This window comes from Ambystoma mexicanum, chromosome 2p, assembly GCF_040938575.1.
Source record: "Ambystoma mexicanum isolate Mex_15411 chromosome 2p, UKY_AmexF1_1, whole genome shotgun sequence".
NCBI classification, from domain to species: domain Eukaryota; kingdom Metazoa; phylum Chordata; class Amphibia; order Caudata; family Ambystomatidae; genus Ambystoma; species Ambystoma mexicanum.
In genome coordinates this window covers 1,242,176,033-1,242,181,416 of record NC_090923.1, presented here as the reverse complement: position 1 = coordinate 1,242,181,416, position 5,384 = coordinate 1,242,176,033, and positions in this window count along the sequence as shown.

The window sequence follows — 5,384 nt, the reverse complement described above, 5'->3', positions numbered from 1 at the left end:
TTCGCGGAAAGTTTCACACGCGACCGGAGCGTGGTACCTGTATTTCGGGTGTGGGCGGGAAGTTTCACACGCGATTGGCCCTGTGCGAGTGGGGTACGTGGATTACTGGGGTTCGCGGGAAGTTACACACGCGATTGGCCCTGTGCGAGTGGGGTACGTGTATAACTGGGGTGCGCGGGACACTGCAGCAGCGCCAGTTACGCCCCTAAGAACGCCCCTCGCGCAAGGAAAAGCCAAAAAAATCCCCAATCCAGCGCAAAGGGCTGCGCTAACCCTGTACCAGTATACAGAGCCGCCACACAGCACACGGCAAGCGGGGAACGTGTATTACTGGGGTTCGCGGAAAGTTTCACACGCGATCGGAGCGTGGTACCTGTATTTCGGGTGTGGGCGGGAAGTTTCACATGCGATTGGAGCGGGGTACGTGTAATTCGGGGGTGTGCGAGTGGGGTGCGTGTATTCCTGGGGTGCGCGGGAGGTTTCACACGAAATCGGAGCGGGGTACGTGTAAATCAGGGGTACACGGGAAGTGTGACACGTGATTGGCCCTGTGCGAGTGGGGTACGTGTATTACTGGGGTGCGCGGGAGGTTTCACACGCGATCGGAGCGGGGTACGTGTAAATCGGGGTGCGCAGGAAGTTTCACACGCGATTGGCCCTGTGCGAGTGGGATACGTGTATTCCTAGGGTGCGTGGGAAGTTTCACACGCGATTGGCCCTGTGCGAGTGGGGTACGTGGATTACTGGGATTCACGGGAAGTTACACACGCGATTGGCCCTGTGCGAGTGGGGTACGTGTATAACTGGGGTGCGCGGGAAGTTTCACACGCGATAGGCCCTGTGCAAGTGGGGTACGTGTATAACTGGGGTGTGCGGGAAGTTTCACATGCGATAGGCTCTGTGCCAGCAGGCCCCCACTCATGTCCCACACATGTCCCCCAGCACCCCCAGCAGTCAGGGGTACCTGCCAGCAGGCCCCCACTCATGTCCCACACATGTCCCCCAGCACCCCCACTCCCCAGCAGTCAGGGGCACCTGCCAGCAGGCCCCCACTCATGTCCCCCAGCACCCCCACCCCCAGCAGTCAGGGGCACCTGCCAGCAGGCCCCTACTCATGTCCCCCAGCACCCCCACCCCCCAGCAGTCAGGGGCACCTGCCAACAGGCCCCCACTCATGTCCCCCAGCACCCCCACCCCCAAGCAGTCAGGGGCACCTGCCAGCAGGCCCCCACTCATGTCCCATACATGTCCCCCAGAACCCCCACCCCCCAGCAGTCAGGAGCACCTGCCAGAAGGCCCCCACTCATGTCCCACACATGTCCCCCAGCACCCCCCCACTCCCAGCAGTCAGGGGCACCTGCCAGCAGGCCCCCACTCATGTCCCCCAGCACCCCCACCCCCCAGCAGTCAGGGGCACCTGCCAGCAGGCTCCCACTCATGTCCCCCAGCACCCCCACCCCCAAGCAGTCAGGGGCACCTGCCAGCAGGCCCCCACTCATGTCCCACACATGTCCCCCAGCACCCCCACCCCCAAGCAGCCAGGGGCACCTGCCAGCAGGCCCCCACTCATGTCCCACACATGTCCCCCAGCACCCCCACCCCCCAGCAGTCAGGGGCACCTGCCAGCAGGCCCCCACTCATGTCCCCCAGCACCCCCAGCCCCCAGCAGTCAGGGGCACCTGCCAGCAGGCCCCCACTCATGTCCCCCAGCACCCCCACCCCCCAGCAGTCAGGGGCACCTGCCAGCAGGCCCCCACTCATGTCCCCCAGCACCCCCACCCCCCAGCAGTCAGGGGCACCTGCCAGCAGGCCCCCACTCATGTCCAACACATGTCCCCCTGCCCCCACGTCATGACGATCCTCAATCATGGGCCTAATGGCCAGCCACATCACACCCCACGCCACTCCAGCTCAAATACCCAACCAAGTATTGCATCCACCCACATAGAAATGCCCATTACATGATACAACCCGAATGGCAAGTATGTAAATAAACACATGTCCGTCACACACACACAATGGGTGCAAGTGAATGTGAAAACCCACATCATGACATGCATGAAATCAATAAGAGAATACCACACATCGAAGTATGAAACAAAAATATATTGAACCCAAAATGAATGTAATGAAAAGAAAACACACAATAATGTGAAGAAGAAATAAAACGCAGCATGTCCAAAAAATAATCAAAAATATGAAATCAGAATTCAAAGAAATCCAAATGAAAATGTGTCCAAAGTCTCAGTCCAACAAAGCAAATCCAAGGGAAAAAAACAAGTGAAATCCATTGCTTCATGGTGAAATGAAAAAAATCCACTGTTCAACTATATATAAATCGCCAATCCATGGTCCATGAACCCAACAAATGAAATGAAACCTACAAAAAAGACTACCTAATAAAGAACTATATACAAAAACGTGGTGCATTGTCCAATCGCTCCAAAATAAACAAAACCACAAAGGAAACCTAACACTATCTAACTATATACAATGGTGGCGGGCAAGTCCTGCGGCTCACTCTGTGCTGTCCCGGGCCAGGGCATCATCGAACTCAATGTCGATGTCCCGGAGGCCGGCCTCTGCCCTGGCCCTGAGGTCTCATAGGGAGGCACTCATGGCCTGTTCCAACTCCCTGCGAGTTGCCTCGAGGCACTCTGCCCGCCTCAACGCCCGACACATGGAGAACTCCGCCCTGACCATGGTGAGCCGCGCCTCTTCCGCCCGCCGCCGCTCCGCATCTATCTGCTGGCCCAACCGCTGCCACATGGAAGACACTCCCATTCCTGGGTCCTCCTGCCCTCCGGCCGATGCCTGCCCCTCCGATGTTGATGGCCCCGAGCCATCATTGCTCCCACCTACAGCCTGCTCCTGCTGCTGCTGCTGTCCATGTGCCCTGTCCGATGGTGCCTGCACATCCTCCATCAGCTGGTCTCCAGTTGTGGTGTCCACCCCTGCTGGACCGCTGACTCCCGACTGTGGCAGAGATGTGAGCTCCACCAAGCTGGCTGTGTTGGTCGGGCCAGGTCCACAGGGGGCCCTGGTGGAATCTGGGCCGGAAGACATCAGGGAGAACGACTGGCGCATAGTCTCCACAGAGGAGGAGAGGTCCACCAGAGTGCGCGACACATGTAGGAACCCACCGACCAGGGCCCCTCCCAACAGTGCCACGTCGTGACGCTGCTGTTCGTGATGGTGTGCGTTCTCCGCCCAGGACGAACGCACGTCATCACGGACATCACGCGTGCACAACGCAACACCAATCAGGACGGAGCCCATACGATCATGGGACCCCTCGTCCGCAGGTAGTGGAGAGGCAGATGACATGGCACTCTCCCCTACCTGCGGACGGGCCTGGGACGGGACATCCCTGCTGGTGCATGGTGGTGCAGTCACAGGGTCAAGGACAGAGACATGCACAGGCCCCTCCGCGGTGACCTGTGCTGCCTCCTGACCCTGGCCCTGGACTGCACCACTTGCACCAGTGGTACTACCCCCACCAGGCCCCATGTGCGGCTCAGTAGCGGGCTCCTCCTCCTCTGTGGAGACCACCAACCTGGATGTCTCCGTACCGTCTTCCGCCATTGCAAGCCCCTGCCACAGCCGTAGTGGCAGACGCGGCACCAACCCCCTTGCTCCCGGATGATGGCAAGTCCTGGGAGGGTGGCTGGGCCTTGCGTCACCTCCCAGCGGAGGCATCCCGCCGCTTGGCTCCACAGCGCCGTCTCTGCCCTCTTCTTCACTTGACGCTGCGTAGAGGGAGACATAGAACACAATCATCAGGGTACAGTACAACATTCCCCTAGACAGGAAGCAATAAAACATGAGTTGCAGTGTCTAAAGTCACTTCCATCCTGTCCCTCCACAACACATGGGTGAATGCACACAACACACATGTATGAACAGGCACAGCGCCTGCAATCAACACCAGCATCCATGTACAAGGGCCTCTATTAACCAAAATCTTGCCTTCAAACTCACATGCATCATGGCTCACACTGATCCCATGCACACACATCCCCGGAGGGTCATGCATCATGCCTTGCACACCACAGACACAGTGGATAGACACAGTGCATACAACGGTGACCGCACTGCATGAGTGAATGTACACATCATCACATACATGTGTCATGAATACATGGCGTACCTAAGTCACACACACACTTCTCAGACACACACACATGTGCACCATACATGTACATGAGAGCAGCACCCATCCCTCACACCCCCACCATGTGCAAGAACAGACACTGGCATGCTTTCATGTGTGCATTTGCCATACAGCTACCCATGTTGCATTGTAACTCATGCACCAACCATGTGGTTCACATTACTGGTCTCATGACCATGATGTCCCTGCACACACACATCCATACATGGCCTATGTCACACATACAGGCAAGTATCAGACTACCAGCACACTGCAACATGCCCTGTCTCACACACCAATGCTTGGCCACTTACCGCTAAACTCCAGACGGGTCTTCCTCTGCAGGATCTGGCCATGGAGCGCTGGGCCTACGCATTCCAGGACCCTCGTCTGGATGTCACTCATGCTGACCCGGCCCCCCTCCGCGAGGCGCTGGGCCTTGTAGAGGGTCCTGGACCTCAAGTCCTCCCAGCGCTTCTTGACGTGCTTGATGTCGCAGGTTGCCACTCCCTCCGCGTTGATGGCAACCACTACGTCGTCCCAGATCCTCTCCCGTCCTTCCTTGTTGGCGCGTGATGTTCCGAAGAGGGCATCAAAATGCCCCAGCACTTCCTTCACACTGAAGCTGGTGGCCCTCTGCCTCTCTGGCTGGGGGTCACCAGTGGTCTCAGATGGTGTTTGGCCCAACATGGTGACCCCCGAGGCAGGCGTGGGTGGGCAACTGGGTCCTGGGGCTGGGCTGTGGAGCGATGGTATCCCAGTCGGGAGTCTTCTATTCCAGCAGGGGTGGACACAGCAACTGGAACCCTGGCTGACGTGCAGGCACCAAATAGCAGGGCATGTGGGCAGCAGGCAGGCAGGCAGCAGCAGATGGCAGGTGGGAGCGTGCTCGGGGTTCTGGGGGGCAGTAATTCGGCCTTCTGGGCAGGAGCGTGGTCTTCCGTGTGTTGTTGCGTGGCCAGCTTGATACGGAGTGATTTGGCACGTGAAAATCTTGCACGTCAGCATGGAATTCGAGGAAAGGCCCTACGCTGTAAGCGCGTTAGCACACGTACGCGGTCTCATTGGACCAAAGGCCCTTAGTGCGTAAGCGCTTCTGTGACGTGACTCGTGCAGGCATTTCCCTCGTGACGTAGGCATAGTGGTTCAGCGCGCGTGAAAAAACTGCACGTCCGCGTGTGGATGTGTGTAATCCAAGGAAAGGGCCTACGCGCGTAAGTGACGTGACGCG